Consider the following 14,669-nt stretch of genomic DNA (forward strand, 5'->3'; position numbering starts at 1 on the left):
GTATTTATGTAGTATAAGTATTCATTAAATATTATTATTTAAAATTAAAAATATGTCAAATAAACCACGAAATAAAAGTATGATTTATATCTCTAATTTTAAATATAAATTTCATGTTAAATTTTTTTTATCATGATTCTTTTTATAAGATTTGTTATAAGTTTATTTTTACTTTAATTATGTTAATAACAATATTTTTAATTAATATAAAATAACAAATTAAATAAAAATAGTATAAGATCGTGGATCTCAATTATTTTAAGTGTGTCTTTTTAAAAAATAAAAATTAAGATCAGTCTAAAAAATTAAAGATAAACTATTAATAATAATAAAATTTTATTAAAAAATAAGCATTTATTATACTTTTATAATTTTAATATAATAAATATATTTTTTCATCAGAAATTTCTGTTTATAAATGTTTAAACTTGACCTAAACATTATGATTAAATAAAACTCTTTAAAAAACTTTAAATTATCAATAAATTTGATATTATTAATAAAATTAATTATATATACTTAATTCTTATAAAAGAATTAAAAGGATCTTACATTTAAAAATAGAGGTGATTTATAATATAATAAATAAATTTATAACTTAATTTTTATCAATTTTTTTAACATGTGAAATACATGATAAAATATTTATATAATTTTATATTAAAAATTATAAAATTTGATATAATTTAACACATTAATATTATTAAATGTTATACTTTTTAATAAAAATTATTATTTATTAATTATTTATCATGTGTAATGTTGTAAAGTAAAAATATTAAATTTTAAGATAATTAATATGTAGGTTAAATTAGAGATTGGTCTCTAAATTTTTAGTTTTGTCTGAGTTTGGTTCTCTATTTTTTGTTTTGATTTTGGTCTATTAACTTACTAAAATATTTTAAATAATTTTTATTTAAAATCTTAACTCTATTAAAATATTATTATTTATCTTTGTCCTTGTATGATTTTCAACAAAAACATAATATATTCTAGTTTTTTTTCTCATTTTCTTTGTCTTTTTCTTCCTATTTTACTGTTCATTCACGTTTCTTGACCTATTTTTCTCTTATTTTGAACTTTAACACAAAATTTCTCTTTTTTTTTTTTTCTCTTTTTTCTTCTTCACTCACATATACATTTATGGTGCAAAATTTATCAATCAAGATGATCATTGTTGTTAAAAAAAATTATTAAAGTTTGAAAGAGATGTGTAAAAGGAGGGGGAAAAAGGAAGAGAAAGAAGAGAAATGAGAAATGTTTTGTTGGAGTTTAGAGGAGAGAGAAACAGGTCATAGAGGTGTGGATAAGGAGGAAAAAAAGAAAGAAAAATGAGAAAAAAATCTAAAAATTTACCAAAAATATTTTGTTTTTGTTGGAATTCAAAAGACAAAAGACAATGAATAATAATTTTTTAAACAAAGTTAATATTTTTTATGAAAAAAGACTTATTTAAAATATTTTAATAAGTTAAGAAACTAAAATAAGAAAAACAAAAACAAAATCAAACAAAAACAAAATAAGAGTTAATCTGTTAATGTATTATGAAAATATGTATACAATAATATTAAATTTTATATTTATTATATTAATCATAAATTAGTACAATTATTAGATTTTTCATCATTTACATTTAATAAGTATAATTGTTGATAAGATTGAAATCCTTTAATTTAGGAATTATTTAGACTATGTTAAGAAGTTACCTATTCTTAAAGGTAATGCACATAGTTTTTTAATTCAATTTTGTTTATATTTATCACGTAATTAGTCATTGATGCGGATTTTTTTCTTTATGTTTTGTAAAAGCTTATAAAGAAGCTATTTTTTAAGTTTAATACACACAATTCAATCTATTTATACTTGATTCTTGTTTATTGTTCAAAGTTCTTTACATTTTTTGTATTAGAGTCCTCTTAGAAGAGAGTCTCTTATAGTGTTAATAAGAGAAACACAAGAGAGGATAGTGGCAGCTAAAGGATAGAATATGTTGACAATCCCAAGTTTGACAGGGATTATGAGCACTGGTGCATGCTTATGGAAAGCCTGCTTTGTTTTAAGGAGTGATGACATTTGGTGGATATGGGCTACACTAAATAAAAGAGAGGTGAAATTCTAAATGATCCTCAGAGAGCACAACTAGTAGAGCTAAAATTGAAAGATTTAAAAGTAAAAAAAAATTACCTTTTTTAGGCTATAGACAAGACAACCTTGAAGACCATTACCCAAAAGAACACCACTAAACAACTTAGGACGCAATTAAGATAAGGTTCCAAGGTAATAAGAAGGTGCACAATGCACAATTGTAGGCTCTTCAAAGAGAATTTGAGGTACTTGAAATAAAGATTGGTTTTGAAATAAAGATTGGTGAGTCAATTACTAATTATTTCTCAAAGGTGATGTTAGTGTCTAATGATGTGAGCAATCTTGGAGAAGGTATGGAGGATGCAAAAATTGTAAGAAAAAAAAACCTATGTACTTTTCCTAAAAGTTGAAACTTTGCTGTGTGTGCCATTCAGGAATCAAAAGTCTTTCAATGAATCAACTTTGAAGTTCTCTCTTAGTTAATGAACAAAAGTTTCAGAAGAGGGGTATTAACAAATAACAAGCTTTGAAGGTAACATTTGAGGTTGGTAGAGGTAGTTGTACAAGATGAAACTTTAGAGGTCGAGATTGAGAAAGATGATGACATTTTTTTAATAAGACTATTATGGAATGTTATCGTTGTCATGTTGTCATGAACTTGGTCATTTCTAGTATGAATGTCCCACATGGAGAAAATAAGCTAACTATGCCAAGTTAGATGAGAATGAGTAGATGCTATTTATGGCCTATGTCGATGAAATTGGCAGGAAAAGAGAAGACATTTGGTTCTTGGATTCATAATATAGCAACATATGTCGTAATTACAAAGTCTTGTTCATTGAGTTAGATGAAGTTTTTCAGGCAATGGTGAAGCTTGGAAACAACATAAGGATGCAAGTTTCCGAGAAAGAGTGTTAAAATGGAGGTAGATAATGTCAATTGTATCATTGGTGATGTTTATTGCATACCTGTGCTTAGAAACAATCTTCTAAGCACAGGGCAACTCTAAGAAAGAGGTCTCAACATTCTTATAGGGTCTAGCAAGTGTAGAATCTATCATCCATAGAAGACTTTGATCATTCAAACTGAAATGGTAGCTAATCGAATGTTCATTTTAGTAAGTTGGATGATGTCATTCTCTTCCCAACCAAAGCAAAAAAATTGTTTCAACATAGTAACAGAGGAACTCACTCACCTATAGGCTTGGATATGTTAGTAATACGACCCTTCAAACCTTGTAGTACAAGAAGATGGTCCATGAACTACCTCAACTAGTAAGCTAGAGTGAAGTGTGTTGACTATTTAAAAGGAAAACCACACTAGGAGCCTATTCTAAGGAACAGCACATGGAAAGAAACTCAAAAGTTAGAACTTATTCTTGCCAATTTGTGTGGTCTAGTTTCTCATATTTCAAATAGTGAAAAAAAAGGTATGTGTTATGCTTGATTAATGGTTATAATTGGAAAGTTTAGTCTGATTTTTGTGACATCCTACTTTTTAAATTCTAGAAAATAAATAATAATTTATAACAAATCAACTCATTTTGCTGATTTCTTAGTTAAAACTAATAATTTAAATCTTTTCTAACTTCAAATCCAAGAATAAATTAGTTTTTGTCCCAAATCAGGTATTCTCAAATGTGAGAAACCTAAAATTTCTCTTTCAAACATATTTACTATTAATTTAAGCAGTAAATGGATTAGAATCTAACTGTAATTGAATAATATTACCAAATTAAAATAACATAAAGTTATAAACACTGAATTTAAATTATATATTTATATGTATGAAAACATCATCTTTTACAAACTATTAACCAAAATATATATATACAATATAAAATACTTAATTACAAAATCATCATAAACAACATTTTCTAAGAGCAATTCCGATCCATGCCCCAACGCTGAGAGTTTGTTCCTAACCATCGTTCTTGTTACTTGAAATATTTTGTAAAGATAAGTTTCTTTCTTATCATTAAAACATAACAACAAGTATAGTTTTTATATATAAAAATATATTTTACCATCCATATGCGAAATGAATATATTAATTTACTTGAAAAATGATCTCCCTATCATATTCACATAACATTTATAAAATATCCGGTTATTAATCCTATTCAAAATACACCAATTTCTATGATAAGGCTTATATTGAATTCAAATAAAACATCACATCAATTAATTGTACTCCAGTTACCTCATCACTCTTACATATACCAATAACATATTCAATCCACTTTATTTCAACCTAACAATTTCTTATATAATGTGATCACATTCCATAGTTGCCTTCACCATTTCATGAGGTCTTACATAATAGGTGAATAATTGCCGGTTAACCCATACATATGGATACAACGTATACACTTATAGGGCCCCTTAGCAAAAGTACAGTTAGGAGTGTTAGTCAGGAAATGCGTGTGTGGCCATATGATGCCTTCGCAACTTATAATTTGCGTACTCAAGTGAATGTCATCATCACCTGCGTTTATTCAAGACTTTTATAGTCGGCTCCTTATTCTATACTTCCAGTATATCGCAGTGGCTATTCACACTAATTCCTTTATCATCACTTCATATATCATTCATTGATCAGTATGTTACATAATGCATGTATTATAACCATCTAATTCAATGTATTATGATACATATATTGTGAACACACTCGTCGATGTGTCACAATACCTGTATAACAATCACATCAATTTATTGGCTACAATTCTTGCATTGTAAACATACATATCATGATTCCACAATCTCATCTTAATTCCATATTTTGCAGATTCAGTTCCATTCAAATATTTTCACAACAGTACATATACTTCTCATGCAGATTATTCATCATTTGACTCATTTTTTAACATATACTCAATTTTCAATTAAATCCAACAACCACATCATCATACGATTTACACATAAAATTTGACTATCAATCAAACAATTTTGTCAGACATCGGATATATCTGGACTCAGCCCAAATCGAATAACATAATCAATTATATTTCATAATATCTCAAAATAATCAGTTATCATCAACTAAACCTCCTAAGGTCAGAGAAATATACATCATCAACCTATTATAATAATTAAAATTTTCATCTTAATATATATATATATATATATATATATATATTTTCACAACATAAATAAATATTACTGGGGTTTCATGGTTATAAATATTGTTATGTTCTAATGATAGAATTGAACTCTCCTTATCTTAATATGAATATCTAGGAGAAATTTGATGAAAAGGATTGCTTAGATGAAGATTCTTCCTATACAACACGAGATAACCTTTTAAAAATAGAACTTGTAAAAAAACGATCAGTAAATCTAGATATAAACTCAAGGAAACTTACTTTGAGTTGCTTAGATTGAGGATTTAAACTTGGATTCAGTTAATAATCGCAATTTGGAAGATATTTTTAGAAGAAAAGAGAGTGGGACTCTAGAGAAAATGAGAGGATTCAAAAGAGAGATTAAGTGAAATGAAATATCTTATTCTGGAAATCCCTTGAATACCCTTAAATCACGCGCTCTTGCTTGAGTGAGAAATTCTTGCTTGAGCGAGGAGTACCTCACTTAGGCGAGATATGCAGATAATGGTTCCTTACTCATTCTTTAATATTCTCGCTTGAGTGAGCTGGGTGTCTAGAGAGTTCCAAATTTTTCTGCGATTCCTCGCTTGGACGAGCTCTATCTTGCCTGGGCAAGGTTGCAGTTGGGGCGACTCAATCTAGGCTCGCTTGAGTGAGATTGATCTTCCTAGAGTGAGAATGCTCCAGAAAGAAATAATCCTGGGCGTGCAATCTCGCCTGAGCGAGGCATATCTCGCTTGAGCGAGATTCTCCTGTACCAAAACTGTACTAAACACTTTAAAATCTTCCTTAATACTTTCCAACATCACCCACCATCAATTAATAATCCATCCTTAATACTATTTTGAAATGAGGATGTTAAAATTTTCTAAATACAAAGTTGGAAACACCTATTGTTTTCAAGTCTTTCAAGATATTTGTCAAAAAAGAAACTAGTTATGTAGTCAAGTGTTTACGAAAAAACGAGTAAGGGAGTTCACATCTACAAAGTTCAACAACTTTTGTAGAGAAAGTGAAAATAAAAAGGCAACTAACAATGACATATACACCACAACAAAATGGAGTTATTGAAAGGAAGAATTGTATGGTGATAAATTAAGTGAGAAACATGCTATTGGAGAAAAAAGTTCTTAAACTTTTTGGGTCTAAAGCAATAAAGTGGGTAGTCTATTTGCTCAATTAATGTCTTACTATAACCCTATAGAATACAACAACAGAAGAAGAGTGGAGTAGAGTAAAGCTATCAATTGAGCATCTCAAAGTTTTTAAGTTTATGTGTCATAAACATGTGCCATATACAAAAAGAACTAAATTGGAGGACAAAAGTTTTAGTGGTGTTTTTTTTGGGAGTAAGCAATGAGTTGAAAGGGTAAACGATATATGATCATGTGACAAAAAAATTAGTAACCAATCGAGATATAGTGTTTGAAGGAAAAAAAAAGTAAGATTAGAACACAAGTTACAAGCAACAAATACTTGTAGAGTTTGAATGAGAAGAGAGCAAAGATGAGGTAATTAGAGATGATTGCAATGACTTTGAAAATAATACTGCAGTTGAAGAAGGAAATGTGATAAGTAATGCAGTAACAACTCTTTGAAGTTCTAACTCTCTCCTGTGTTCCAATTAGAATTTAGAAGCACCTATAAAAAATCTACCACCATGGATGAGTGATTACTGAGCAAGAAAGGTTTGTCAGGGAGTGAAGGTAAAGAAGTTGCATATGCAAATTTTGCATTTCTCATAAGTGTAAACCTATGAGTTATGAGAAATCTAGGAAGAATGTCAATTGGAGAAAAATAATAGAGGTCGAGATTGAAAACATAGCGAAAAATGGTACGCAGTTTCTTATTGACTTACCTGCAGGTTCAAAATGAATTGGAGTCAAATGGATCTATAAAACAAAGCTAAATGAGCATGGGGCTCGATTAATTATAAAATGGTATGTGTAAGAATAAATGATCAACTATGGTGAAGCTTTTGCACTTATAGTTAGAATAATGGATACAATTAGAATCATTCTTGCCCTAGCTGCTCACAAGGGTTCGAAGGTATATCAACTAGACATTAAATTAACATTTTTACATGGCAAGTTGATGGAAGATGTGTATTTTGAACAGCCTAGAGGCTTTGAGAAGAAAGAAAAGCTCAACAAGGTGTATAAATGAAGAAAAACTTTGTATGACTAAAACAAGCTTGTCGAGCTTAGTTCAGTAGCATTGAAGCTTATTTCTTAAGAAAGAGGGTTTGAGAAGTATTCCTATGAACAAATGCTCTTTGTGAATACCAACACTATAGGTATACTTTGATTGTAATTTTATATGTTGATGATTTAATATACATTGGAAATAATAATGCAATGACAAGGGAGTTTAAAGAGTTAATAATAAAATAGTTTGATTTGTCAGACTTAGGGTAGATAAGGTACTTTCTTGGTATAAAGGTAGAGCAACTAAAGAATGAGGTTTTTATCAATAAAAAAAAATATGCATGGGATGTGCTTAAAATATTTCAAATGAAGGAATGCAATGCTGCATTGACTCCTATAATCCCTGGTTTCAAAATTTAAAAGGATAAGGATGGTGTTGTAGTTGATAGCATTGTTTATAAGCAACTAGTCAGAAGTCTAATGTATCTAACGTCAACTTATCCAAATTTAATGTATGCAGTCAGCTTAATTAGTAGGCACATAACTCAACTTATAGAGCTTCATCTTATAGCTGTAAAAAGGGTGGTAAAGTATGTAAAATGAACTACTGAACTTGGCATTTTAATGCTTGGAGGACAAAAAATACTTTAAGTTATGCATTTATATTAAGTTTAGTGGTAGTAGGTTGGCATCTAAAAGTAACTAATTATGACTTTATCAACAATAAAAGTCGAGTATATAATAGCTACGACATGTGCTTGTCAACCAATGCGGATGAAGGTGATTCTTACTAGGCTTGGTTGTGATGGTGAATTGATGATAAATATACACTCATATTTTTGTAACAATAGCCTAATAATTAAATTGTCCAAAAAATTAATTTTGCACAGAATTAGTAAGTATATTGGAGTTCAATTTCACTTTTAAGGGAGCTGTCTAATGAAGGAGCAATTCGTCTAATTCATTGTAGTTTGCAAAAAGATATTTAACTAAACCTCCCAACTAGAGCAATTTCAAAAACTCAAACGCTTACTTAAAGTGTGCGAATCACCATAAGTAAACTAAGTACCATTGCTTAGTTTAGGAAAGGTCTAATAATTAAATTTTTTTTATTTAGCAATTATTGTTTAGATTATATTAAGTTACCTATTTCTAAAAATAGTGATATAGTTTTTGAATTCAATTATATTTAAATTTACCACTAGGTAGTTTGGATGAAATTTTTTCTCCATTTTATTTTGTAAAAGCTAAATAAGCAATCGTTTAAAGTTTAATGTACACAGTTTAGTTCAATTCTATCAAGTTCTTATTTACTGTTCTTCAAAGTTATTTATAATTATTATCCTTCTTATTTTGTTTTGCATTTTAAACAGCAAGAAGAGATAATATAATTCATTCATTCAACGGTGAAGGCAATTTCATATACACCTTATGCCAAATTTATGCGACAGTACATGTGAGTAATATAGAATCAAATTTTATACAGTCCATAACTAAATTAATTGTGATATGAGACTAGAGCAGATTGCAGCGCATGAAGGCAAGTTGCAATGACAAGCTCCTGCTCATGATCGTGATAGTCCAATAACAGAAAATGCAGAAAATATATAGTATGAAGAGACTATAAGGAGTACATGGATATGGTAACAAAAGTTTGCAAAAATTTGAAGTGTGGTTGAACATTGAATTGAGACTTGCCTTGTTGTCGCATAATATGATTAAAATTTAGCAAATAGATTAACAACTTGCCTATTATCAAGAGTGACTTTTTTAATTTTTTTTTGACAATTACATTGTTTAGTATATTAATTCCTAATATTTTTTTCATTTCTTGAAATATTTTAAATAATTAAATTATAATAGCTTTCACATCTTTTTCAAAAACAATATTACAAATTGTTACAAAAATAAAATACAAATAAACTTGTGCAAGCCATAAGCATTATCCCTGTGTAAAATTGATGAATGATAATTTTGTTAAATATAATATATAATGAATGTATATATTTTAATTTTTTTAACGTGAGCCTTTAATACTAAATTTAAGTATTTAAAAACAATAAATTTTTATTATAAAAACATCTTTATTATATTAAAATTATGATAGTGTTACAAATATTTTTTATATATAAAATCTTACTACTGTTAATTGTTTAAACTTAGTTCTAAAAATTCAATTTAAGGGGTTATTTGGAAAGAAAGGTTTTGGTAAAGAAAGAAGGGTATAAATTTATATTTTAAATAAATATATTTAAAATTAATATTTTCAAAAAATGAAAGATATAAATTAATATATTGACAAAAATTTAATATATTAATAATGTATTTGTCATCATAAATAATATATAATTTTTTTAATTTAAAATTAAAATATGTCTTTCCTTCCCTTTCCCTTCAAAATCCTCCTCCCAAATATACTCTAAGATTTTTCTCATATTAAAGGTTATATTCATTTAATATGTTATAATTTATATATTTACATGGTATATATTTATTAAATGTATGACTTTTCATATCAATAGAACTTATTAGAAAAATTATTGCTAAAAAATAATTTTTACAAACTTTACTATAAAAAAATATATGTTAAAATCGTTATTATTTTTCATTTTTATTTGGAAAATAATGGTTTGGAAATCATGTTTTATAATAACAAATTTGAATATATATTAACCCAGTACAGATAAATTAGTAAATTCATACAATAATTTACTTTAAATTTTTGATTTTTAAATTAATTATTATCAGATTTGTAAATTTAAATATATTTTTGAAAAATTCTTAATTTTAATTAATTTTTATAAAGAATATTATAAAATAAGACAATTCAAATGCATATTAAGATAGTTTTTAAATTATGTAAAAATTTGTTATATTTTTAATAATTAAATATAAACATTTTTCTTCATTTCTTGTATATATAATGCAATATGATTGAAGTAATTAATTTATAAACTTTTTGTATATTTCTGACATGTAATAAGATACAATTCAAATAGTATGATGTTATAAATTTAATTTTTATTTGCGACAGAATACAAATGTGTATTGTTAGAGTGAAAAAAATTAGAGGGGAAATAATTCTATCTCTAAACAAATAATTTTTTTCACAAGTTAACGAGAAATATTTTAACTTCAAGTTTTAATTTCTTCTTATCATTTTGAGAAAAAAAGTGAAATATATTAAGATTGACATTATTTTATAGCAAATATATAGAGATCAATTACTTTTTTAATCTTAAAAAAAAATCAGTGACACTCACTTTTGTTACGAGTTTTTTTCTTCATAGAAAAAATTCATCTTGAAATATTTTAACAGCATTTTTATCCATTTGAAGACACATAAAGACAAATTTGAACTCAAACTCAGTCGATTAGGCCAAGCACAGATCATACAAATACAAACATACAAGCCGACAATGCATTATGCAACAACGACATACATATTTAAATTATTTTTAATAAATACAAATCCAATATGAAACACAAAATTCAAACATTCATTTGTTTCAACAAACGCACATTAAACAAATACAGATACGACAAATCTTAATAAACATTAAAACATGCAATAACACTTGAGGGTTTGTAATATGTACGGTCAAACTGCACGTCATTACTCTTATCTTTTATGGAAAAACTTAGAAGCGGAGTAAAGAAGGTAATCTTTGAAACATAAATGGGAGAAACATTGCTTTTTACTTTTTTTTTAATAAAAAATAAAATAAAATATTTTTTTAATCTTGACAGAAGATAGTTTCCAGAAAACCCAACAGTGGCAATAATAAACCAAAAAGGGAAGGAGAGAGAGGACAGCAGTGTGTTTTTGTTTTAGGACACAAAGGTGAGAAACTAGAAACTACTAAATAAATAAATAAATAAATGTTGTACGGACATGTGCCCCATGCGCCTTTCTCACACACACACCACCTACTTTGCCCCTCTCGCTACCGATACTCTTTCTATGCACTTGCCTTGATCGATCAATCACCCTGCCTTTGCTCCATCGTTTACACTCATTCACCGTTTAAAACCCTTGCTGTATTCCCTCTTTCACACTCCCAAAACCGAAACCCTTTTCTCTCTGCCAAACCACTCAATTCCCTCTCCCCATCTCTCTTCTCTTCCCCCATTCAATATTCTGCAATTCGATCTGCACCTTAGACCACCAGTTCGTGTTCCTTGCATCATCTCAAAATTGTTCATATTTTCCCTCTCTCTCTTTTCCCTTGGGGTAAAATTCCTAATTTTGCTTTATTTTTGTTTAGGGAAAAATATGACAATGAAGCTTTCTCTACGAGGAAGAAAGAAGGGGACTCAGGAGCCTTCAAGTTCAACCCTCATTCATACTGCTGGCACCACCAAGCCACAACCTCTCTATGATAATGTGCTTCCTCAAGGTCACTCTCTCTCTCTCTTTTCTTAGTTTTGTTATTTATTATTTTTGTGTCAGTTATTTATATTGTCTTGTTACAGATGCTTCTTTTACATTTGTAAGTGTGTTAGACTTAGAGAGAGCCCCGTGACCTGGTATTAACTTTAAGCTCACTACTCTGAATCCTATCACTAAAAACGTGCTCGTCTCTCTGCACTGGTGCATCTCATGTTCCTATAAACCCTGCCAAATTCCACCACGCATCTTTTATTTTTAGAGGCTCGGTCCTGCCAACGAAATATCACCTTCAACAAACAAATTTTCACAGCGCGACCAAATCCCTTAGAGCAGATCCCAATCGAATTCATACAGCGAAAACCATTACGAAGCCTGAAATTCGATAGTTGGATTTAAATGTAAAAAAAATTAAAAGGGATAGAGAAATTGCCCACGACGACGCCAGCCACGGTTATTAACGACAAAAAGAATATCCCTAAACTAGAATCGTTTAATTAGTACATAAGAAAACTGTGAAGAAAAAAGTTTTGAATTATATAAAAATACAAAACTTTCTTACCCCAAATGTTTAAATTTCTTGTGAACACAATTAGGATTAATGATATAAGATGTCAAATTTATTAAAATTATATTTTTATAATTCTTATTAATACTAGATTTTATTAAGTTAAATATTTAATTTAAAATTCTTATAAAATAGATTAATTTCATATAATTTAAATATCTATCAATACTTTATTGCCTCGTTATATTTCTATGACACATCATTTAATATATAAGTAAATAGCTATTATTTGATTAAATATTTACAAATATTTAAATTATGTAATATACATAGTTTTTATAATAGTATTATAAGAATAAAAAATTATATTAATAAAATTTACTTTTAGTAAAAGGTTATTAAAGTGTTATATTTTATGAAGATTTTTTTAACAACAAAAGATTAAAAAATATTAATATAATTTTATTAAATTTAACATATGATATATATATATATATATATATATATATATATATTATTCCTTCACTTTTCAAAAAGAAACAGCGATATTAATCTTTTCTTTGGTTTTGGTTACGCAATGATAATTGACTTTTGGTCAAAAAGCAATGATAATCTTACAGAGGAAGTAGGACCAAAGGCTTTTTCCTGGGCCTGGATCAGTTGCTGTAGGCCTTCCGTTAATTCCTTCTCCACGATGCACCCTTTCCTTCAGAAAATTTAAAACTTAACCACTCAAGATTTTAAAAATTATTCAATTTTATAAGAAATTAATATGTATGATTTGATAAATAGGAGACTTGTTGAGTATTGAATCACACATAAGATTTAACAATTGACTAATAGAATAGGTGATTTTTTTAAAATTTTTTGCATAATATTGTAAAGTTTAAATATTTTTTCTCATAAATATAAAAAAAAAGCCCAAAAAAAGACAGCACACCAGCCATGTGACAGTAGTGATGCTGCTGCTCTCAGATAACAGCTACGTCTTCACTTAACAGAATTTTTATAAACGATAAAAATCATATTAAAAAATCTTATAAGATGAGGATTAAAGGTATTGACAAAAAAATTTATCAGGACTAAAATTGAAATAATTTATATTTATAGAAATTAAAATTAAATTAAATATTTTAATTTAACAAGACTTTGTATTATCGTTGTAACTTGCCTACTTATTTTATTACCCTTATTGATTTGGGTTGGACATTTGAGCTTGGAGCAAGACTTATCAAAAAATAAGTTGAAAACTTAAAATTTAAATACACATGACTATATATAACACAATTTGTCAAAAGATTGAATGGCCTCCCATGAGTATATATATAAAGGGGTTACTTTTTTACACGCATTAATTAATTCCTTCAGCTCTCCTTGACCACAGGCTGTATGACTTAATTTTCGACCATAAGCTATTATTTTTAATCTATTTGCATCTCTAAATTTTTCTTCCTCCTGTACATTAATCTGTATTAGGTTTCATGAAAGTAGCACTAGTCATTAAATTTTTTAAATAAGACCTATTTTCGCATTTAACTATCATTTTTTTTCCAATTATAATATTGTTATGGAATTTACCTGAGTAGCTGTCTTGTTAATAGCTGGTTGTCGATCAAAGCTCCATAGTCATTGGGCAGTTTATGGTGGAGGAGGTGCCTGTAGAAATCATTCCAACACTTAGTATCAATTCTAGCAAAATAAGGATAAGAAAGAATAAAGTATACTCGAGTTTTCAAATACTTTAACAGGAAGGCTAGTAATATACTTTCTAACACGCACTCTTAGCTATTAATTAAAATTTATTAAAAAAATAAAAATTACGAGAAAGAAACATTAATTTATAAATAAAAATAAATAAAATTTACATTATTTTTGTAGTTTTTAATAAAATTTAACTGACAGAAAGAGATGTGTTACAAAGAATATATTGCTAGCATTATTAATACTTTAATTGTTTAGAAGGCAATTTGTTTAGCAATTATGCATTTATATTGTTTAGGTTGGCAATAAGTTAGACATAATAAAAATTTGGTCAGTGAGTGCAACATTAACTCAATATTTTGACGTTTATGTGATTAATAAAAGGGTGCATTGGTTAGACAATTTTTGGTTTCTTAATTGCTAGGGTTGAAGCTATGGTGAGTGCTTAGGCCATTCTTCCTACCATAACCCTTTAAGTAATTTGGAGCTTTCATATGAGTTAGAGATTGTATGAATGCAAGGTTTTTGATAGTCTAACTCTTAGACTTAAATGAGATGCTAATATTTAAAGTAGAGTTATAAAATGAGTTGGTCTAATTAAGTATCTCAAATTTGTGAGATAAAATGTAAGGTTAAAACTTTAAATTTAAATTAAATAATCTAATCTAATTAAGCTTGATGCTACTTAGTTTGCAAAAGTATATAAAAAAAACTCACAAAAATTCATTCTTTTTA

This window comes from Abrus precatorius, unplaced genomic scaffold, assembly GCF_003935025.1.
Source record: "Abrus precatorius isolate BTA unplaced genomic scaffold, Abrus_2018 Scaffold10, whole genome shotgun sequence".
Classification (NCBI taxonomy): domain Eukaryota; kingdom Viridiplantae; phylum Streptophyta; class Magnoliopsida; order Fabales; family Fabaceae; genus Abrus; species Abrus precatorius.